At 39.0% G+C, this 25186-nt stretch overlaps 1 protein-coding gene across 3 annotated transcripts in view; it reads left to right on the forward strand.

The window, feature by feature from the left end:
* LOC118427482 (5'-nucleotidase domain-containing protein 3-like) overlaps nucleotides 1-25186 on the forward strand; it is a 47867-nt gene that overhangs the window by 13495 nt on the left and 9186 nt on the right. The gene's annotated exons all lie outside the window — the stretch shown is intronic.

Below are 25186 nucleotides of genomic sequence, written 5' to 3' on the forward strand. Positions count from 1 at the left end.
GTTATTGCTATAAATTTTATAACTATGAAAATATATGAACTGTATTTGCTCCCAAACAATGAATAGGACAGAAAAAAAGCTTAAGCTGTAGACAGTCCTGGGTTCATCTTTAAAAGGGTTTTCTCAGTGTCATGTCAACATCATGCTCCACAAGTTTCTGTCCCTCTGTTTCCTTGTCCCTGAAGAAGTACTAGAAGTAGAAGTGTTTTGGTATGCAGTAAATATTTGGGTTATACTGTTCAACAAGTACTAGTAGATTCATTGTCTAAATTTTGTTTCTGCATGTTATGTGGTTTAGACTTGTGTGCCGCAAATGCAGGTTGTTTGGTGTAGAACCCAGAGGTCCTGGGTTTGAATCCTGTCATGCTACTAATCTTGTGCCTTTGGGAAACAGCACTCCTCACTCCATGCACCCAGGTGTAAAAATAGGTACCTGATTTCAGTTAAGGAGGTAAAAGGTGGTGAAATGAGAGGGTTGGGCTTCGCCTTTTAATATTGTAACCTAGACACATTGGATAACAACCCAATGCACCTACAGAGTCCAACTTAAAAAGGTTGTGTGACTGACTACCTTTCCCTTTTTTCGATGTGTATTTTGATTTTGATTCTGATTTGAATTTGTTTTGATTGAGTTCATTTCCTTCAAGAATGCTTTACTTGAGTTGAGCCCAGGCCACAGGTATGGCATATTGAGTAATCATAAGCACCAGTACCAGACTTTGACTCTACCAATTTAGCAATAGACAATCACAACTCAAAGGTTGACTCCTGTTGTTACTCTTTCTTTGCACTCATGTACTGAACTGACAGTAAACATGTATTCCATGACTCAGCTGTCTCGAACATGAGTGAAAAAGCAACAGTTCACTCTACAGATTCCTTCTGGAACAATACATCAAAGGCGTGCGTGAGGCACTGTGGTATTGTTGTGTGGACATTGCTGACAGGTACTGACTGTGCCCAGGGTTTTACCCACCAGCGCTCAACAGGGGGCCCGACCTTTGGCGACGCACCTCACCAAATGGCAGCGGTTGGGAGGTTATAATTGAAATGCACCTTTTCCCGTCACGTTTGCAAACTGTTGAACTGAAGCGGAAAAAGTTGGAAACCAGGAAATATGAATCTGATGATTGTGACGTCCTGGGACTGGAAGAATAAGTCTCGTGGGTAAAGAAGTTTCTACCACAAGGAGAAAAAATTTCGGCAACAATTACTAGGAAGACGTCAAGGGCTTTCAAATTAAATATTTTCCCAGGGCGTGCCGCGTATCCGGCTGTCAGAATTAGCGTTTCCTTCATCCATCACGAGAAACGATGACAAAGGATCTATCTGTTCAGACTGAATCTCAGCTGCTTTAAAACCCTGTAGCAAATTTAAGTGTGGCCTTCAAGACAGTACATTGCCTTTCTTCGATTTTCCCACGTAATAACGATGAACAGGACTGTACTAGATTGACTAACAATAGTAACGATTTGATAAGAAGGGTTACAATAATTAAAACTTTTGATATGAGTTGAACCTATTTGCTGATAATATAACATCCATAATTAGTATTAACTTAATACAATGAAACTGACAAATCTAAGGTGAGTTACCGCATATGGGCCGTGTCATAAGACAAGGGATGTACTAAAAGGCATACTTTACATCTTCTTCAATGTAGTACATATATCTCAAAACGAACTGCATTTTGAACCCTAAATTAGATATGAATTTATGCAGTTATATCTTTCCTTCAAGCCAAGCACAACCTACTAGATTAATGCAGTTAAGAATGCTAACAGAAATAGTTCTCATAGCAATGATATTGCCAATTTTTTAGCTTCAAATATTCCACATATATTTCACTGTGTCACAAAATCATTGTAAAGATCACTTAGTACTTTGTGACACATTAACAGTAATTATAACCCTGACAGAGACTTATAATATGAAACCTTGTCTGATAGTGAAATCCATCCAATTGGCACAATGAGGAACTAGAGCACAGTTGGTGTCAAGTTCTACTTCTAACATGCCAGCAAAGTCTTTGAAATGGTTTTAAGGGAACCAAAAGAATGGAGATTGAGAAAAAGAAGTGACATCTGCTAGCCGATTGTTTCCACATTTCAGTAGGTTTGTCTCGGCTCTGAAAATATCACTTCTGCGTAAGGATCTGGGCAGTCTGTACAATAAAGTACAGTTATTGGCTGTATAAATCACAAGTTATAGCGTCCCAAAGGCAGGCCCAGTCATTTTACAAATCATCCCCATTGTGATTTTGTGGGGAGTCATTATGGGAGTGTTTACTGCAAGGTGGGAGCGGAAGCAACCCTCTGACCTACACATGTACGAATGTGGGGAACTTGGGACAGCGTATAAATCATTTCCGCAACTGACAACTAAGCGAAGGAATAATTCAAAATCTCCACCTTTTAGTATGATCTAAGTTTGTACAGTATAGAACTTACCAGTGTTGGTTGTAAGGACTGTAGTAGACTAGGCTGGCAATAAAACAGAAGTCCACCTCAGGGCAGGCCTACACAGGTGAGTAGTCGGCGCTGCTACCTCTGTCTTCTCTGTAGCTCACAGCAGACTGCGCGCGCCGGTCGGGGCTGGGTGTATATGTAGTAATTGCTCGCATCGCCCGGAGAAATAGTTCCGATGTCTCTGATGTGGCGGCGATCATCCGACAAGCCCTCGGGTGATTTTACGCTCGGACGGTTCTGTAAACTCCCGAGTGTGGGCTAAGTCGGTGTCAAAAGCAGTGACTCCCACCACACATATCTCAAATGCCTCACTTCGGAGAAGTGTCTTCTCTAAGCTCAAGGTCTAAGTCAGGATGTGATGTCTTCACTCTTTTCAGGACTTTCCTAAATGGCCAGATCAGACATTTCAGGGTGTTATAATTAAGATAATCTTGGGCAATTAGTGACAATTATGGAGCTTTGGGTAATAGTTTTTCTTTTGTGAGTTTGCCGCCACCACACGACCAGACCCGGCCCATAAGTATCCCTGCCCTATATACAACATGTATGAAGTCCTCTACAGGAGCAGTCTTGCAATTCGATACCTCTGGTCCTCGTGGCAAAGAGATTTCTCCACACAGAGTTGTCGTAGGGGACTGTAGCCTTGCTTTTATTTCATAAACAGTCTAAACAGACATTGTAGACACTGCAGCTGTAGAAGTAGTAGAGAACAAGAGAAAAGTCCAGGGATGGCACATGTAGATGGGTCGGACAGATAAAGTCGACGCATGACCGCAGGTTATCTTGTCTCAGACTGACCAAGGCTTTAGATGTGGTGATCATCGATCAATCACCTAAGACCACAGTCTCAGGGTTGATCTAACTTTTGGTATGAATGGTCTGAATCTGGCTCACGCTGGATTATGTGGGGGATTAGGCTGGATTTGCCGAATGATCCTTAGGAGGTGGATCCAATATTGATATCTCGTTCGATGCCATGCCTGGGAAGTGTTCTCACAAAAATTTTATCACGGCATATATATAGGGGAATCTTTAAGTGTAGCAAAGCCATGTGGTAAGCAAGTTGCAGGTGAGCATTGTCTAGGGAAATCTTCCCCCTGGAGATTTTTACATTTATAGCCCTCAAAAACACTTTCCTGCATTTTGAGGGCCAAATTTAGTGAAATAAAGCCAACATTTTGTATTTTCTATTTCTTGCAAAACAACAAAAAAGTCCTCTTTGCTTCTTGAAACATAGCATGGGGGCCCAAATCATGACATACATAATGTATTGACCCAAGTCGCAGCATAAGGACCCAAATCACAGCATAGGGAATCCAAATCACAGAATAGGGGCGAACTAAAAGGCCTAGAGAGAACAATGCTGGTTGGATCCAGATTCGCAAAGCCTGGTATGAACGGTCTGAATCTGGCTCGGGAGTGGTTGTGGGTGATGTTATTTAGGCTTAAGCTGAATCTGAAAAATCCACCTGGCAGGTGGATTTGCAGATCAAATTTTGATTAATCCCATACCATAAATCCAGATTTGTTTAGCTTGGCAAAACATCTGCATAAAATGCAGATTGTTGCCTTAAAGTAAAGGAGGCTTAGAATTAATTGGAGACTGTATATACATTGTAAAAAAGAAAAAAAAAACTACATAGGGTCCTGTTTTCTGCCCAGTTGTAATGTTATTGTGTTTATTTAATGTTATGTCTCAAATCCATAAGCAGGTCCTGTTTGCTTTACATTGTGGGATGACACGCTTTTCTGTTTAGTCAACTTGTTGGCTTATTTGATAGCAAATTTTAGCTATTCACTCTACCAGATATAATTATTTATATCCGCCTTTGTGCATCCGTATGCGATTCATCATTGTATTCTCTGCCGCGTGAATTAAAGTTTTTTCTGTATCTACAAATGATTAATCTAAGATTCTATCAATTCTTTTTCTTAAACATATTACTGTTTTTTGTTGGGTTTTCTTGGGATAGCAGGCTAAGGGTGTTTGGCCCAGAACCCAGAGGCTCTGGGTTTGAATCCCCTGACAATTTTTTTGCCACTGATGTTGTGTCCTTGGGAAAGTTAAACTTGACACGACTTTTCCTCACTCCACCAAGATGTAAAATGGGTACCTGGCTTCGATTGGAGAGGTAAAACTACTAAAAGGCAGTGGAAGGAGAGGGATGGGCTCCACCTTCCAATACTGTACCCTCAATACAGTGTATAACAACCCACTACCCCTACGGTCTCAAAAATACTACAGGACTATCTCTTTGCCTTTTTAAAAAAAAAATTCTCATTTTATTTTGCTCTTATCTTTGAAGTGGCCACTCTTGTCTGGCCAGAGACTCCCTTCTGTCTATATCAGGTCTTCCTCACAATAGAGAACAAGACATCTTCGATCTCTACCATTGTTCAGGTGCTGTTTTAACATGTCGGCTTGGGGGTTAAGTGATGCTGTTATCTATAGTGAGCTGATATCTACATTACTTCTAGTCTGCCGAGTTTGCCTTAGACTTAGAGTGTGTGGTCCAGTTTTCTTACCACAATTTCAATAATTAGTTTATTGCAAATTCTTGCCCGTGGGTTTAAATTGCAGGTAACATGAAAGGTACAATGTATGAACAGTATAAAAACAATATAGCAAACGTCTACTTTAGTCTAAAAGGTAGCTCTAGAGTCTGGGTTACTGGTTCTACTTCTTTTACGAAGACGAGGAAATTTCAGTACACCTGTGAAATACCTGTTGAAAGTTATAACTAGTATACAGCTCTTCAGCTTTGTCCATTTTTCAAGAGTTTAAAGGCAGGAGGAGGTCCTTTACATGGTTATTTACAAATTGAATTGATTCTTTCTGTTTTCTTGAATCATAACATGCTAGGTCAGAGGTATTCCATTTGATATTATCATGTCCTGTTCATATATCTGCCTACGTTGGCCAATTTATTTACAACTCATTGCAAAAACGAGATAATGCTTTATGATACTCACTAGATTGTTTATACTGTTATATTATATTACATTAGTTGTTAGTTATTTGTATTAGTATATAGTTGTTTACATTGCCATACATTGTAACTGTTACAATTGTTGCGCAATAAAGTTATAAAGTTATAAAGTAAAGTATAAAAAAATGTAAATCCGATAAATCTTCGATCAGTTCACATCCAATGATCATGCAGTCCATAGCCACTTGTTGCAACTCGTTTCTGAAAGTTGCAACTCAAGGTGTCGTTCTCAAGTTTGGTGTTCCACAGTATCATACAGACCATTCGTAAATATAGTTAGTTTATTATAATTAATAATATATTGGACTAGCTTTGTTGTGTTTCAACTTTTTATTCAACTAGTGATTCAGAAACGCTGTTGCAACCAGGATGACCATAATTATATAAAACACAGGAAAAGATCAGTTCCTCAAGAAAAATCGTACACATAGTATGCTTTTAATGCTCAAAATACATGTGTAGAACTTTACTTGATTCAGAAATGTTGTTAGCCGAGTCAATGTCAAAGAGAGAAAATTTCACGGTCAAGGGTAAAAAGTTGGAAAAAAACCCCTCAAACCTCACCATGTTCAGAAAATCCTGGTACAATGGGGTGGTCAAATTTTTGTCTGAGTGGCTTGATTAAAAGTAATTCGGGAAGAGTCAGAACTTGCTTAATATTTTCCTGATGCTTTTAACAGAAATGTGCCTTAGAATGTTAGATTTTATTTAGTTTCATGTCTTAAATGTCATATATGCATAATCCTGAACTAACTTGTGTCTTTTAACACCGGTGTGTTTTCTAACACTAAGAGGTGTAGATCCTGATTGTTTGTTAAATCCTATAATTGCTCTGCCCCGTCGTTAACAGTACAGGACACACCTTTGTGACTTTTTGCCCCGACCATGTCCCAGTTCGGCTAGTCCTGGCACGTTAGCCTGGCTCCAGCGTGGGCAGACATGCTGTAATTAATGCGTAGAGCCGCGTCTGTACCACACATTATCCTGTCAGGGACGTCCCACCTAAATAACGTGACACAAGCCAGGTAGGCGACTTCGGCTCCGCCGTTTCTACAGAGCGCATTAGTCCAGTATGTTTTAATTTGCAGTATCTGCCCAATTACGGTGCCTACATGAAGATGGCGTGATCACACAGGTGATAGCGGCGAGATTTAGACACTGATAGCATCTTAGAAATAAGTGTCTGTGGGGGGATTTTGACTGCTCAATGTGTGTTTACACACTGAGGCCACACCAATTTTATTTGTTGTTTCTCGGATTTATTCAGGAAAAAATTGGGTCGGTCGGTCAAAATTTTTTTTTTTTCAAAAAGTCGGGGGTAGGAGAGATGGGACAGGAAAACCAAAACTTTCAACATAATAGGGGTCCCTCACCAGGTAGCAAAGTCCAAACTTTGAAGAAAAATGATAAGTGTACCGTCCAAAATAGGTATGTACAGCTACTGGAATTTGAGTGCCATAGTTAATTTGAGAAAGGAGAGGCAGTGAAATTTTGTCAACTGTTGACAATAATGCAGTCTCAAGTTGCATCTGAATCCGTTAACACTAGGTGTGGCCATCAATTTGAAAAGTTTTTTTTTTTCAAGAATCCGAGAAACAACAAATAGAATTTGTATAGCCTGAGAGGCCTAGAATGTATTTTCAAAGTTGAATTATAATGTTAAAAATGATTGGTTGCAAGATGGCTGTTGAGACTGGTACTGGTGACAAAAGTAAAAAGTTTTAAAGAATTAGTTTAAATGTGCTTGAAATACTTTGTTTATGAAGCCAGAATACTAACACTAATTTATAATAGGGAGTCCAAACTTATTGGTGAGTTGCGGTAAGTGACTATTGTAGGGGGGTCTGGGCGCATCCACCTTCCATGGTGCAGAGTTTTTCATGATTTTGAATTAAAACAGCGCAATTCTAAGGTATCCAAAGAGGCAAGAATACTGTTACAGATGTCACAGTAGAAGACTGTGACCACAGATCACCTGGTAGCATCCCTGGTCAATCAGAATTTCATGCTTCTCAGAGGATTTTCTCCCCAGTATAGGGCGTCCAGGGGGATCAAAATTCTAAGAAAAGTGCGTCTAGATGAGGCGTTGACGCATGCCTGGCTAAAAGCCTGGTAATGATATATTTATAATGTTTACTTAATGACCCGGTTCAAAAACCAAGTACATTTTCCAGGCGCAAAGTAATGATATAGCTAGTCTAATTATGTTAATGACCAGTGGTCCAAAAACCAAGTAGATTTTACTGCCGCACAATAATGATATAGCTAGTCTAATTATGTTTACTTAATGACCTGGTTCAAAAACCAAGTACAGTACATTTTCCTGGCGCAAAGTAATGATATAGCTAGTCTAATTATGTTAATAACCTGGTCCAAAAACCAAGTAGATTTTACTGGACAGGTGCACAATAATGATATAGCTAGTGTAATTAATATGTTAATGACCTGGTCCAAAAACCAAGTAGATTTTACTGATATATAATACTAAGGTGAGCCTAATGGTGGGAGTAGCGACAAAAGGAAAACATGCTGCATTTTAGTTACCATGAGTTTCTAATAAGGTATGTAACATTGACTTAAGTTTGTACGCTGTAATATAGACTATAATAAATTCTTTCCTTTTGCACAATTTCTACCTTGTGTGACATTATATAGTGTTGACAATTCTTGTGAACTTAATACCTGAATACGGGTACTTTTAGCAACCCTTAATTCATCCGGAGAGAGCGAAGTAATAAGTTTAAATTTGTTTTCTGTCGACATGTCAGCCTGCGATTTTTATTTGCTTTGTTGCCATTGTTGTTTATGGGATTGAAGGGACATGAAGAGACATGAGGATGAAGTCTGCCATCTCTCACTTGCTCCCTTTTGTTGCAGTGACTGTCGTATTTTTGGATGTATAGGAGAAAAGATTTTGCTTTTGCCGTGAAGGTAATGTTTTTGGTAGCATTTATATAGTTACTATGTACTTTGTGGTTCATTAGCACAACTCAAGAAACTATGTATCATTGTGGTTAGATCATGTTCTATCAAAGAAATGCTTAGATTTTGGGCCTCTTGACAGCTTTCCTTAGTTGGTACTGCAGCAGAGCATCCAATCTTGATCTTGCCTTTAAAAGATGCATAGTTATGGTAAAACAAAGGATTAAAGCTACTTGTAACCCTGGTTCGTATCAAAGGGGCATTCCACTCCAGAAGGGGGTGGTGTTTTCCAATAGATAATGTGTCAATGAATACATAATCAGCCAAATTTGGTGGGTTTCGCCTTGGGATGAATTGTGCGATGGGTGTCTTGTAAAACAATATGACACTCACTAAACCCATGCAGACCCTACCCATACATTCCCTATACGCATAGACATTTGTTTATCGTGCATATTTTCGAAATAAATGAGGATCGCTAAGCACACCGAGAAGGCAAATTGCTCATAAGATAGCAAAGAACACAATAACAAAACGAGATTTCTTAGCAATCCTGAAATTAGTTTTGTAACCTTACTGAAATTAGTTTTGTAACCTTACCGAAAATTTATGCATTGTATTGAGCCATAGGATTAATTCAATCAGAGGACTGAATGCTTTTGAGGCTCGTGGAGCAACTGCATACTTTATCGTATAATGTGAAGTAGTATGCATTTATTAATTCCTAAAATTAATATCTATTGGAAAATAACACTTTGATGTGGAGTTGAATGCCCCTTTAAAAGATGCATAGGGTAAAACAGATTACATCTACTTGTAATCCTGGTTCATATTAAAGCCACATACACCTTGACCTTGACCTGACCTTTCTGAGATGTTGCAATGTCCGACATGAGTTATGCTGACATGCTCACACCTGTGGCTTACACATTCACACCTGTGGGCGACTCCCTCACCTGACAAATTAGTGCCTTCCGGACCTGGGCACCTCACAAGTTATGACCGGTCAGAATGAAGGCAACGTCTGTTCTTGTGAAGCCACCCAGTTAATTGTATTATCCCATGGACAGAGTTGTTTTTGTTGGTGACAACTTCTTTTTTTTTTATACCAGATAACTTTCTTGATGATGTAGAAAGTCCAGAGTCCAGACTTGTTTTTTTTTCATTGGCTCACAGTGCAATTTTTTTGCAAATTTCAACAATGATTTTACTAATAATTTGCACAAAGATGTATTTTTTTCAGGTTGTTGTTTGTTAGTTTGTATTGTATACCTGGTAAACTGCCTTATGACATAACACACCAGGATTGTATATTGAAGAGAATAAGTATCCACTCACACTGAGAGGGTCCTTTTTGACATGTGTGGTGGGTTCTTTAACATGCCGGTGTGGCCGTCCTCAAACACAGGACCTCCATTTAATGTCCTATACAGTTAGGTAGTCATTTTCACCTGAGTGAAGTGACCAAATTCACCTTTCCCAAGGGCACAATATCTGGGGACCCAAACCCAGGACATCTGGGCTTTGAGCCAATTGTTACCCTGTTCAACCCCAGGTTGTTGTCGCAAGCACAAATTGCAGTAAGACCTAAAAACTTAAGGCAACATTTTTGTGAAAATGCAGAATGTTTTCTCTGTAGCCTTTTTTGGTGCTTAAATCACACAAAATATATGAATTTGGGTGAGTCCAATTTTTGTGTTGGATGTTACAGTTAAACTAGTTCAAGAATGTCTTCCACCAAAACAGATGAACTTTCAAGTTAACTATAATATGTCTTTAAGCTCACAATTAAGAATTATGTGCAATTATTAAAAAAGATTGCTCATATTGCTATTAATATACAGCTAAAATCCTAACAAAGTTTTTAGCTGTGATTGGCTCCTGAGAGAAGAACTTCAAGAAGAAACAGAAAGAACGCACCAGCAAAAACAATATGTTTTCCTCACCATAAAGAACGTAAAGATGAGAAACTTTTTTTTGTATGTACTAGTACCAATGCCACTGTAAAAAACAACTTTCCGACCCACAGTAACTGTTATGATGATTATTATCAGTATACCTAGGTCATCCCCTGTCACTAGGAACATGTAGCCACTTATTTTGTCTACAAAAGTGTTGAATCCTGGATCAATCCTACAACCCACACAACAGGATAACGTTGTTGTTTCACTTGTTGATGGTATGCCACCCAAAATATTAACACTGACGTACGGGCTTACCACCCAAAAGTTGGAGTTAACATCCAGACCAGGGTTGTAGCCAGCCTAAAATCATTTTCCGTCCCCTCGATTTTGAATCCTGTCGAGCGGCCAAGGTGCAACATTCCTACGGGGGTCCAGGAGCATGCTCCCCTGGAAAATTTTGAAACTTAGACCCTCTGAAATGCTATTGCCTTCATTTTGAGGTCCAACCTTTGCTGGTAGACTAAGTGGTTCAACGGCATCTGTTTTCATGAAAAATTACACAAGAGAGACAGTTTCATTTTATATTTACACATCGAATTTTGTCCGTCACGGGACGGAATGATCAAAAAATTTTTACGTCCCCAGCTGCAAAATTCCTTCAAAGGATGGAAGGACGGGTGCTGGCTACATCCCTCTATCCAGGGTTGAACAAGTCCAACAGAAATTGCTGATGTCCTACATCACTTGCCCATAAAATAATTTTTATCCTCATTACTATTTCACAGTCATTGTATCGAGCATTAACCAGGTCAACATATATTAGACAAATATAGCCAATGATAAAGGATGGAAGTGAAAATACATAATTGCTTTAGAAAAATTTCATTTAAATCCTGGGCAAGTAAAAGGTAATGTTCAGGCTAGTATTGTAAGTCTTTTATGTTCTTGCCAAATAGGTCGAGTGAATTTTAGAAAACTTGTCCAACCCTGACATCATTTTTCAACTGATACAGACTATCTCATCCTTTATGTTGCCATCTCCAAATATCCCATCTGGCTTAAAATGTGCAACTTTTCTGACTAAAGGTTTCCTATTTCAATAGCAAACTGAGTATCAATGTAAGAAATTCTAATTTCTTGACTTTTGTTGGAAACAGTAGAAGCATGTGCACATTTAGAACTAAAACGTGCATTAAAATGTATGGAGATTACAGTTAGTTAACCTGAAAATGTAGACTAGTACATACTGCATACTGTAGACTGTATTCAATGTGTTTAGACCATCTACATTGTATTACACAGGTCATCCTTTGAACCCCAAAATCTTTAGTTGGCTGGACAAATAGAATCGTTATAATCGCTGAGAAAATTTTTGAGAAAGGGTTTTGGATAATGAAATTGAATGAAACAAAATAGTTACGGTTGATTGAGAAAAAGAACCAATTTGACCCATTATACATGAAATTGTTATAATATTAATAGAGAAACTAGCAGAGATTATTACTGCAAACAGAGAAAAACACTAGCCTATTGATTTAAAGACAGAGCATTGTGTCCCCATATCCAGACATGCTAGACTGAGTGTTACAGTTGAACGGATATTGGGATACTGTGCTGACATTTGTTAACCAGCTTAAGCTGAAGTCAACCTCAAAGTAACACTTCTCCCTTCCACAATTAAATAGCTGGAAGCAGTAATCAGTCGGAAGAACCATACATCACAATTGTCATATTGGACAACCCTTCCTTTCTTCTCTCGTTAACTCACGGGTCAGGGAATCATTTAAGAGATACCGTACATCCCCTGTTCTTTGTCACGGAACTTTTCTTCTCGGTCGACAAGGTCAGCCTGGTATAAAGGTATGAGCAATTGTTGCGAGTCACAGAGCCTGGGGAAAAACACCTTTAAGTAAATTTTGAACGTCAACATGTTGATTTTGATTATAAAGTGATTTTGGGATTTTGTTTGGAAATCATTTGTTTGTTAGTTTGTTTGTTTGTTTGTTAGAGCCTTTGTTGAGCCCTGCAAGCCGCTTTTCATTGAGGTCAAGAGGCAAGGTTCAGACATTTAAGTACTGTATAACAGACTACTATTCACAATTTGTTTGAAGTCCTTATATATGAGTCTGCTAAAGTTAGACTTACTCACACTGAAACATTTTTTGTTTTGTTTTTCTGAGACTGAATGAAGCTCAAACTGTACTCTTGTTATACATGTATATAGGAAGGGTTGTACATGTTGTAAAAATATTTTTTTTTTCATTTCTTAGGCCACACCAATTTAATTTCTTGGTTCACGGATTCGCTCGCTCCTATTTTTTGGAAAAAAAAAAAAAATAAATTACCACTCAGCAAATTTTCACCATTAATGAAACCATTCACCAACTTTCTCGTGAAGCAAATTGGCCTTTATATTATAAGCTCCTTAAAGTGTGGGTACAGGTGCGGTTACTGTACAATAATAGTGTTTTTGTACTTTTTTCAAGCTGAAAACTTTTTTTCTTTATGTTTTGGATTAGCTGTTACCTTTACCCCAACCATTTTACAAGTTTTATTTTTATTTTTATTTCGCCCTATCGCTCCATATTTTTTATGAAAAAATCCGTGAACCAAGAAATTAAATTGGTGTGGCCTTACTTCTTCCATATAAACCGGTAACCCCTTTGTCCATCTACGTCACATTTCATTGACTACGTACCATGACCACTTACATGTATTGTAACACCAAAGGTTGGTTGATGCCAAATTACTTGGCACAAGTTGTTAAACAACATGTCAAAGGTCACAGAAAAAGGCTGTCTGTCGTACTGACAGTGTTGTGGGTAATGAAACCTTTCATGATTGTCACTGCTGACAAGAACATTAAGGTATTCTAATACTAGACACTTGACACTTTGAGGATTGAAAAATGACCTCGATTAAAGCTAGGCAGTCCCATGTATTAAGTAGACTTTCAGAATGTTTTTAAGCCTTAAAAGTCAAAGTTCTGCATATTTTATTTATGAATCCATCAAAGAACCTTTTTAAGTACACACTTATTGAGAAGAGAAGGGGTCAGAATTATCCTTGCCCCAAAAGTTCCTTTAGTTGAGCCACATTGAACTATTTACCTAATATTTTTAAAAAGCATTTGATGTTTTGTCTGTCTGAGATTGGTTGCTTATACCCCCCTCACATTAGGCGCGATTCGATCGGACGACGAGTCTGCGAGCTCTAATTTACGAGGAGGCATGACCCTGATGCCGACGAAGAAATTGCAGAGTTCCCCCTTCCCGGCGTGGATTAGAGTTCGGAGACGGGACGTCCTAGCGATTGTCGTCCGATCGAATCGCGCCTAATGTGAGGGGGGTATTAACAACATGACCAAACTGACACAGAGTCATAAGAAAATGTTGGTCTTATATACTTATGTACCGATGCTGAACAACAGAATAAAGATCTAGTAGCATAGTCTGTGTAAATAGTACAACTTTTTCATACACTTTCTTGTGAAGTGCGTCTCAAATCGTCAAAGGCAACCTCATTGAACAACTTAGTGTGTTTTCATAGGTAAAAAGCCAGGCACATGATCAACATAGAAAGAGTTTATTAAGTGAAAAAGACTTCCAGAGGTTCAAATGTTCAGAAATCAAATATTGAGTCAGAACAAAGATAGTCATTAACTACAGTTACTGTAAAAAGCGCACACCAGTCCTTTGTTTTATAATTATATTCTTTATCATAATACCCCAGGCCTGTTCTACTGTAAAAGGTTATGCCAGCTGTCTTCAAAGTTTGATGAAAGACCTTTAGAAGTCATTGAACTTAATAGATAATCTGTAATGACGGTGCCAACCTCACGTAATTGTAACAACTCACTGATAGTGATCTCTAATGCCACTGATAGTGATCTCTCGCCACTGATAAGATCTTGAGGTCCAGCCTTTCTATAGTTCCCCTCCAAGGTTAATGGTTTGGACTGACAGATAGTGAGAGATATCCCTGTACAATGGGATGACCAGGATGTGTCAATAAAAGGCTTAAGCATGAAGTGGCCCAACTTTCAGGCCAATGTTTCCAGTCGTTTTCCACTCAATTGCCAAAAGGACTGAGTACATTTACATTTTATACATTCAGTTCAGTTTCTTGTTGTTTAGTATCATACAAAATCTTTTGTATCTGTCTAAGTCTAACTGCCTTTTGGTCTAACACACCAGCTTTACAGGCATGCAGAGTGGCAGCAGCTGGTCATATATACACTGAACAATCTGTCACACCTAACTTTTGCACATCTAATTGTAAACATTGTTTAAGGCTATCTAATAAGGCCTGTACTGTACTTGGCAAAGAGTTCCACTCTGCATTTAGTGTACAATACCAAACAGTACCTCCATTTTACATGGAGGTAAATATGTTTGAATGCATTAATCTTGGGTTGACTGTTTCTTTGTTTTTGTTTTTTCTTGGGAGTAGTCTTTGAGATGCTTTGTACAAGTAGTAGGTGAGTTCATTGGTATATCTTGATCAGATTCTTGAAAAGCGACTTTAAATTTACTGTGGAGTTCAATTCCAGCATAAAGGAAATGCTTATTCCGGAAAATTGTATATTTTTCTTAGGTGACCTAGATCCTAATCTCGGCCTTCAACAAGGTGATATAAACAGAGTCCAAGGACTTGTAAATGTTCATTTTTTGTCAGAGGAAAACATAGCGAGCAAAAATTCTGAACATTTTGTATTGACGATCTCGCGAGTTCAAACACATACTTTTTTGATCGGCGTTTGTAAAGAAGGCACAATTCAGCGTTTGGCTGCCACGCTGTTCTGACAAATAAACCATTTGATTGATTGATTGTTTTAAAAAGATGTTTATGAGGTTGCATGTTGCTTTCAATCCGAAATAAGCTAGGGAAATAAAGCATAGTAAAAGACTAAAAAAATGCAGTAACTGTTGATCCATCCCCAATGGTTAGCATTGGTGCCCGCCATTATACAAAATGAAGTCCATCATTATATTGTAATGCCATTTTATTTACATAATTCTCTTTCTTGAATGGTACAAATCAGTTCATGTTGTGTAAAAAAAAAACATGCAAAAGTTATGACGATTCGTCAACCCCTTCTTATTATCAAGTCGTTCTCCTTCTTAGTCTCAAACAAAATGATACCCCGCAGTTAAAAAAACTGTAAGGAGGCCCAAACCTACACCACTTCTACCATATGATTGAAAAATCATTATGTTCAGAATACGAGATATCAAAATCTGAAGTCCTGCTGCAGTACTTTGGAAAGTTGCGAGAGGGCTCATAATCTAGCCATTTTTTTGTTTTGCTAAGTTAAACACGGACTAAATATCATAAAGTTTCATCCACAACTTCTCAAGTTACACTGTTCACACTCAAACACACATCAATGAAAACATGACCTTCTTGGCAAAGGTAATGAATTTGAGCTACAGAATGTCTTAAGTTACAGTTAAACATTCAAAAAGAAGAGGTTACTACAGGACAACTTGACACCTGTCATCATTAGCACCTGTGATTGATGAGAGATCTGATATGCAAATGAGCAAGATTACCTCAGGTGCATGGGTCACATTCTTGTCCTGTGGGCATAAAAGTACAATGATCACTAGTATAGAGTTAGAAGGGCATAGTAGTGCAGCCCAGCCCTAACTAAAGCCCCGGTCACAAGAATCATACAACGTCCTTGCGATGGCATATTCCGCGCATCGCACGATGATCGCAGTGAATCGCAGCTAAATCGTAATCAAAATCAGCCATCGCAGAGCATCGGATGATGTTCAAAAATTTTCCAGTGTCGTACGATTTTACCACTAGTGTCACTTCTGAATAGCTGCCTGACCGCTTTTCTGCTTCTTTAACCAACATAAACATTATATCACAAGCCTGCCTTTCTGTTCAAGTTTCCCCGTGGTTACGGTTATGGTAAACTGACCCGAAACAGGCGAGTGCTGAGATCTGATCTAATTATGAACCCATGATTATGTAGCTATCAAACAAATGCATGCATCACCTGTGCGTGATACTGAATCTGCCACGTGGAAAACATTGCCTTGAACACAGGCTCTTCCACAGGCTCTTGTTCTCGGGTTGCTACAGTGAACAGTTGCAGCTGATATATCATATAGTTTCTTTTTTCGTCAACAACGACAATATGAGGGGAAACTGAAACCATGACCATTATGCTAAGAATTTATAAATCTTTAACTTCATCAGTAGCAAAAAAATGGCCGTAATGAAGTCTGATATGGGGGCAATAAAAATCGTACGACGGTGGAGAAATTTTGAACATGTTCAAAATCTATTTCAGCCCTATTTTCGTCATAGGATGCTCCCCAATTTACTATGATTCACCTGCGATTGACGCAGGTTCGCTCTTATGACCTCATCGTACGATGCACTACGATTCTTGTGACCACAACTTTATATATTTAAACCATTGCTTCCGATTCTTCCCCGACTTACGACGTACTGCGCTTATGCCAAGCATAAAATCGCCATCGCAGTCAATCGTACGATTCTTGTGACCGGGGCTTAAGGCAATGTTGATTTGAGTATGATTCACATGGATGGCAGCCTCTGGAAACCCCAACACTGATGCAAGTGTGCATATTGTGCCCCCCCCCCAAAAAAAGTTTTGCCAAAAAATTTTTTACAATGAAATGTAAGTGCTTTAAAGAAGGTTGAACAAATTAATGAGTACATAGTATATAAGAGACAGTAATAAGTATACCAAACTAAAGATTCTTCATTTTTGTTTAATTGAAATTTTTGTTGTTGTTGGAATTGATGTCGGCATTCTATGACATAAGTACACGTTTCCAATACTTTTTTTTACAATGATATCTCTCTTTCTACCTATAGACATAGTTTTTGCAGCTGCTTTGTACGATTTATAGTATTGGTTGAAACTGTTTTTAAGAAACAGCCAAAAATTGATGTGCCGATGCCGATAATCAAATCAACCATTAGTGCTGTTAATATAGTAGAATTATAATACAATCTTGACACTGTATTGTTATTCATAGACTCGGTGATGGAGGTTTAGATTTTATGTCCCTTTCCCCAACAGCTAAAGAAGTTGATAACTCATTTCAATGATCAAAAGCAACATTGACCATGTTGAAGGTCTTTACTCTAAAACATAATTTGGGGGAGAATTAAAATACTGTAAACAACTGCATTGTATAAGATATTATCTTAAGTACAAGTACTGTATCTGCTTCCTTTAGAGAGATGCTCTTGAGATGTCAGTCCCAAAATCAAGCACTTGTTACTTGTCTTATCTGAACAAAATTTGTTTTCATGCACAAGAATTTCAAAAGGCATGAATGCCAGCAAGCCCCAAACAATTATGCTGTATATACAATGTACTACCAACAAGGTAATGGTGTATGTTCAGTATATAAAATAGATGTGGAGTATATAAAATAGTGCCCAACCGACCATATTCAGTAAACTGTCAACACTACTGAATAAACCGTACACAGTTTGATCGTTTACTGGCGTGTGAGTATCGACAGGTTTATTGTTGATGTATTTTTGAGAATGCATGATTTACATGTGAGATAGCATAGATGACATGATGATTCACATACTGTACAAAAGGGTCTGTTTCTGGTGATTTCAGTTGTGAATATTAGATAGTACTAAGTTTGTGTGGTCCCCTTTCTTATGTCTTTCTAACGATGCAATGGATGTCACTCGAAACATTCAGAAGTATATCTTTTTAGTATTACCCAGTTGTACAGATTAAATTGCCTTAGATATGACCAGACTTTGCATGATGTACTAAATAACCAATAAACTGGTGGATGGATCGACTGATATTAGTGATAAGTATCTAATACCAAGAGCACAAAAAAGAACACACGAATAGTACTGAGTGGTATTTGTATTTTACCAGAACTATCGTGGCATGGAATTTGTTATAGAAACTGCCAAGCTTCAGTTAGGGAATCCGATGTCCCTTAGATAAGATGGTAAATGTTTGTGTTTGAGGAGAGACACACCTCGAGCACATTAAAGAACCCACCGCACTTATCGAAAAGAGTAGGGGCCCTTCCCGCTGTGAGTGGATCAAATAAAAGGAGGTTTACCGGGTAGGAAATAAACAACAAATGACAAATCCAAAGTCTTATTTTGAACGATTTTTAATGTACCCGAGATACAAGATTAAGCAATATCGTGGGATGTCCTGTACTGTAGTATTTCATTGTCTTAAATTGTTCCCCTTTGGCGTACTATAACGGTTGTGACCTGGACTCCATGTCAATTTCTTATCTTCAAATAAAGAAAGATTTTACTACTTGACCCTTTAACCCCAAGTTGTTTCAGATGTGATCAAGATTGTGTAGCCTAACTGTACGACTGAATAATGTGATTTTACTGGGCCTGGCATGTTTATACCATTTCACCTGATTGGCCAGATCTGTAACTCCTTGCCCCCCTCCCCCCGGGCCATCTCGGCTCGACCCTGTCATTAGCCACTCATTACTGGACCCTCAACTCCTATCATTATATATCCAGGTGACAAACCCTTTAATCTGCCACATCATGAGTTGTAATTGTTCCACCGCCGGCATTCCTCCCCATTAGGTCCTCTCATTGGGAGTGAAATCGATTAACGACGGACCACACCTCGCCTGGGCCTTGTTATTAAACAAACAGGCCTGTGGCCCCCCTGTAATTCAGTATTCAGTGTGCCTCTGTCTTTTGGAATGGTAGATACCCTGCTGAGATGGTAGCAGGATAAAAACATTATCTTTCAATTCTTCAAGAACTTGTTCTATATGTTCAAACTAGTCCCAAAACTCTGTCGATAACTTTCACAAAGTATCAAACAAACATGCCTGTGGCCTCCCTGTAATTCACTAATATCCAGTGTGCCTCTGTCTTTTGGAATGGTAGATTCCCTGCTGAGATGCTGGCATGATGAAAACATGATTATCTTTTAGTTCTTCAAGACTTAGTATACATTAAGTACATGCAAAGTTAAAAAAAAAACTTTGATAAATTTCACAAAGTATTTCGAAGGAACTTCAAAGAAGGTTAGACATCCAAGTAATAAGATACGCCAAATAGCAGTTGCTTTTTGAAACTGTCAGACATTTCAGTTAGAATCCATTATCTTTGGTAGTGCATGGACGCTACCTGAAATATCTTTAACTTACTGTTTCTAAAATCATACCCAGTTGTATGAGTAATTGATTTTTTTTGCATATTTTGAAGAAAGTCACTATTGATCGCGATATAGTACTGGGATTTTAAAAGTCTGTTTTTTCCATACTGAATATTCTTCTTTGTGAATAAGACTTTAATTATATGACTTCAATGATGACAAAATACAGATCTCCGTTCACAGTCATCTTTTGGGTTGGTCAGCAGACAGTAGGCACATCTGTTCTTTTTCATATCTAGCCTTCAAAGTTAAACTAATGACTTGTGGGCTACATTTTCCTATTAGTGATCTTGAAGGTAATACTAGTTAATGAACAAATCTTTAAACGTTGCACCTATTAGTAGTATTACAGTTACGTATTGTTAACATGAGTGAAAACAGCTTATAATGTTGCTTACTGCTTGTAATACCGGTAATATATATTTCGATAGTTTAGACTTAAAGTGTGGTAGTCTCCACATGTGTTATAGTTGGATGCGCCAGTCTGTAGTGATCACACCATCACAGGTGATCAAAGCACCCACCTGTTAGACACCCCCTCATTAAGGGCTTTGATGTGGCGGGTGCAGATGAGGTGGCCCAGGGCTGCCCCCTACCTGCCGCGCCTCCTGGTGTGCACCTCAGCACAGGTGTGCTTCTCACCTGCCTACAGGTTACCTGTTTTGTTCTTCCTCTCTTCCAGGCATCTTTCTAACAATTGGATTTATAACAGTGAAAACTTGAGTCTTGTCATCTAGGCCAATTTCTGTGTCCATACACCTATGGTATTATAGCCAAGGACTAAGTGATAAAAGGTGTCTATAATGAGGGTCATTAAAGGCCTTAGCTTGACCCTTGCTAGCCCCCATGTTGTGACCAGTGGGTGACCCCAATGTAGAGTTCAAAAGGGTACCAGTGCTGGACGGTGAACCCCCTATAGCTGCCTGGAATCACACATTAATTCGTCTTCAAAGTGAAATTTTGGTACCCACGACAATTTGAATTGCAATCACCATAAGGAACAACATTTAACTGATATATTGTGAAGTCTGTTAAGCCAAACTCAGTAAGAAAGTGTAATCTACATGTAGGAATTGCTGATTTTGTCAGGTATTTCATACTTCATCAAATGGTGCTGTTCAGTTATTCCTGTCCTTGGTGCTAAAATCACATCCATCGGGTACCATACAATGGTTGTTCTGGCTTGTAAAAAGAGATTGTATGGCAAAATCTCCTTATCAAAAAATAATATTATGCTTTCTGAACCATCAAAACTAGTTGCTTCATTCCCTTCGTGAAACGAAGGGTTTGTTTTGAGTGCTGTTTGTGTGTGAGAGGGACGTTTGTCAGCCTGATAACTGGGGAAGGCATGGATGGATTGTTTTGATATTTGGTATGTGGGTAGGGTTAGACATGACGAAGGAATGGTAGGAATTGCGTTACGGCAGGGCGCTCTAGCGGAGTGTTATTGTACTGCAGCAGAACTTCCGGTTTTGATTTTTTTTTGGGGACTTTTTTGGGTGATGATTTTTACGTGGTAGGTAGCTGTGTAAATGAATAGTAAGGTGTGTAAGTTTTGGCCACTTAGGGGTTTTGCTGGGGCGGTGAAAGTCATTCTTGTGTTAGGTTTTGAGAAGGAATAATGCAAGCAGGGGTCGATGGATCGGAATGACTGTAGGTATGCAGATAGCTTACGTAGTGATGTACATAATTGTATGATTGTTATGCAAATTAGGAGGTAATTAGCAGAATGCGATAGGTATGTTTGGAAACCGTTGTATGGTGCGTGTCTGTGTACAGAAAAGCTCGCGAACGGCTGGACAGATTGCTCTGATATTTGGTATGTGGGTAGTTCTTGAGAAGGAGAAGAAACGTACGAGGCATTTTTTCGTTTAGTGGCTTTTGACGGTTTTGCAGGGGATGTTTGTAGGTGGAAAATGGGTTTTACGCAATCGTAGGTATTACGCAATCGTGGGTATTACGCAATCGTGCTATATTTAGGTGATATTACGTCATGCCGATGGGCTTCATGCTTACCCCGTCCCAACAGGAAGTGATCCCAAAGGTCATAGTTGCGCAATAGAGAAAATGGTTTATAGGGACAGTACATTATACATGATGGGGTGTGCATGTTCCCCATAAGATTTGATAATCTGTAGACTAAGGGCAATGATGATATTGTATACAGGGGCGTGTATTACACGTTTTAAAAGGGTCGCACATGTAACAGTTACTACCGGTACAATACACTGATGAACAAAGCAGGGTTTGTTTTTCACAGTAACTTGCAGTCATTGATGAGATTGTTTATAGGGAGTTTACATTAGACATATGGGATACACAATGTAGTGGACTGCATTGTGAAACAAAGAATGTTACGACATCATCATTGTTGCAACCATTGATACATTTGCTTCCGGCGGTGGATTTGTTATCCTACCTGCTGAAATTGGACAAATTTCTTGTCGGGATAAGCATTTGGTCTCTCTTCCAAGGAAGAAATTATGCATATTTTATGTTATCCCGGACAGAAAAGGTGTCGCGAGGCGTATGGTCCTATTGACTGACAAGCCCCGTGCGGGCGGATAAAGCGTTCCCGCCACGGCACGGCCATTTGTACTGATATGTGGCGAGAACGTTTGGGCAAGAGACACGGGGTCATGTCAGAACTTCAATGAGTTCCAAGTCGCAAGCCCAAAATGGAAGTTATACTTTTATGTCTTGTTTTCCAAGCGATGTAATATTAATGTAGAGTATATAGGTCACAACAAGGACACAAGTGGTAATTAACACAATCACGTCATTTGTACCGACATGTCGCGAGAACGATTAGGTGAGAGACACGCACGGGGTCATGTCGAAAGTTCCATGAGTCACAAGTCGCAAGCCCAGATGGATAGTTATACTTTGATGTCTTGATTTCTCTGCAATTTAATCTAGGGTAGGTCGCAGGTGCTAGTTAGCAGATTCATGCCATTTGTACTGATAGGTTACTAAAACGATTGGGTAAGAGAAAAGGGGTCATCTGAAAAGTTCCATGAGTTCCAAGTCGCAAGCCCAAAAAGGAAGTTATACTTTTATGTACCTGAGGAGGAGCATTCCGTGACGACACGAGCCATCACATTTTGGAGGTGTTCGCTGGGGATGTGAAGATCATTTATGTGGATCTCACCAATGACGGCGTTGATGTGGTCAACGTTATTGTTTTATGTGTTATTTTATTGATATTTTGATGCAACAGTCGATTTTAGCCCAGTCAATATAAGTCTTTATCTTCAAAAGACAATGAAAGGTATTTGCTTTGTCCATGGAAATGAATGGACAGGACAGTTTGTGTCATGTGCACAAACAAGAAAGGATGGATGATAGAATACTTTTAAAATACAGCTACTGCCTATATCACTTTTTTCGGCGCACCTTCCTATGTGACGGTCTCCATGCTTTCTCCCAAAAAGCGTAAGCAGGCCTTCTTCATCTCCCGTAAATCGTAGAGACACGGTTCCATTTTACACAGTTTGTAGCAGGCCATAACGTACACATACATTCCATTCCATAGTAAAAACCACAAACCCTTTGTCTTCGCATTATATTCTACAACTTCTCAATGCATTTCACAGATAACATTGACCACCTACTGCCAAGATTCCAAGTAACTTGCCTTTTAGATTCTTAATGACATACAAAAGTCTCCAATAATGTCGGCCTGACGTAGAAAACGCTCATCCTGACATGCACCTCACAATTTCATATTTAAAACCAACAACATCCTCTCAACACCTCGCCTTCTCACTTCCACTTACAAGTGACGCTCTGTGGACGACACAGGACTAAAGCTAGCCAATGACACGTCTACATATAAACCCTCCACCACCGCACCATCACCCATTTCACGAAGGTTGAGTTCTTCGAACGCTTGTTTAGTTATTGTGGATATATTGTATAGGACATTGCAAATGTCCTGAATTGGACAAGTTTCACAAGGTTGCATGAAAACATATTTGTTGGTACCTGGACCAAGGAGAGTTTAATACTATAATAGGTAAACCCTACTTGAGTGGACTACTTATGAAAGTTAAACAGTTGTCTATGATCATGGTAGTATCAACAACAGCAAGATATCTCTGGAATTCTTTAATCTATATCATTTGTGTCCAAGTCATGTAGAAGTATCTCTTTATCAGATATAGTTACAGGTGTTGTTGGATATTTCATGATTTTTGACAGTAGAGATGGATGATTGATGAGTTGTGATGATTGATGGTACAGTGTCCATGAGACTTTACATCAGCGATTTTCCCACCACAAACAAACATTGGAATCCTATTATTGGTGATTATATACGGATTTCATATTAATCGTCAGTAATAATATTTGTGTATTCATATGGACCTTAATCCAAGAAGAGCATCTGATTCAGTGATAGGTAAAGCAAGTAAAAGCAAGGGGTATTATTAGCTACTGTTATTACAATTTAAATTATTTGTTGTACCTAAAACATAGACAGAGGTATAGTGACCCCTCCCTATGAAAATATACCCCAAATCATCTATGTTACAAAAATGGCCATCGAAAGAAGAAGTATGAGTACTGTTGTGTATGGTATGGAAATTATAGCTTTAATCCATTTTATGGTCTTGGTAGGGATGTCGGCTGATACTTACCAATTATTCCTGGTCTTCTGGGACAGTTTTGCTGGCCAACAAACATACCAAAGGAATGTTAATAGTGAGAGCTGTTTTAGTGTTATCCAGTTATTACTGTGCTACAGTATGTGGAATGTTAAGTTCTCCCACTGAGTTAAGTGATGTACCGTCATTAGGGAAGAGTTGAGAGACGAGTGCTGCGCCTGTTTGTCTGGTTGCCTAGCTACCAGGTGAATTTTAAGATGCTTGTGTAGAACTTTATGCAGATCAGGGATGTCTCCAGAATGCATTCCTCCATCCCTGGATGGAAATTTGGAATCTGTTGAGGCGGACAAATATGCCACCTTATTTGTCCAAAAAAGGCTGGACTTTATGACATGATATTGATGAAATTGTATTTTGATCGACTCAAAATGACATATTTAACAGTGAAGATTAACAATATATATGGGCTCCCCAAAAAAAGGAGGACAGGAAAGAAAATTAAAGCTGGGGATAATGCTGGTGTTGACCCCATGCTACTTCTCTGAGAAATTTTGACCATTCAATAATTTTATTGTGATCCTTTCAATTGGTATTTCCTGTAATTTCAGGGCTGCTGAATGTAGTACATATACCAAGGATTTAGTATGCCTGTGAAGGGTCCCATGGACAAGTCATGTGGTGTAACTACGGAGTGTTTGGCCCAGAAACCTGAGGTCCCGGGTTGAAATCCTGTCCTGTCAAGATCTTGTGCTCTGGGGGAAGACACTTTAAACAGCTTTCCTCACTCCACCCAGGTGTAAAAATGGGTACCTGACTTTGCCATGGTTGGGGGGTAAAAGACTGTGGAAGGAGTCAGGGATGGGTTCTGCCTCCCAATATCATGCCCTGGACAGAATGGATAACAACCCACTGCTCCTATGGTTAAAAAAGGCTTTGGGACTAGTAGACCTTTTTTCTTAAGGGTCCAAAAGAGATGGTAGCTTGTATTCCCCACAGCTGCTATGTTGTCCCTCCCTCAAGTGGCATCTGCTCCTGAGAATGTGCTGTGATGATATCCCAGGTTTCCCACACATAGGCAGACATACCTGTAGACTCACCTGGCGACACTACCTGC

Source organism: Branchiostoma floridae, chromosome 12, assembly GCF_000003815.2.
Source record: "Branchiostoma floridae strain S238N-H82 chromosome 12, Bfl_VNyyK, whole genome shotgun sequence".
NCBI lineage: Eukaryota > Metazoa > Chordata > Leptocardii > Amphioxiformes > Branchiostomatidae > Branchiostoma > Branchiostoma floridae.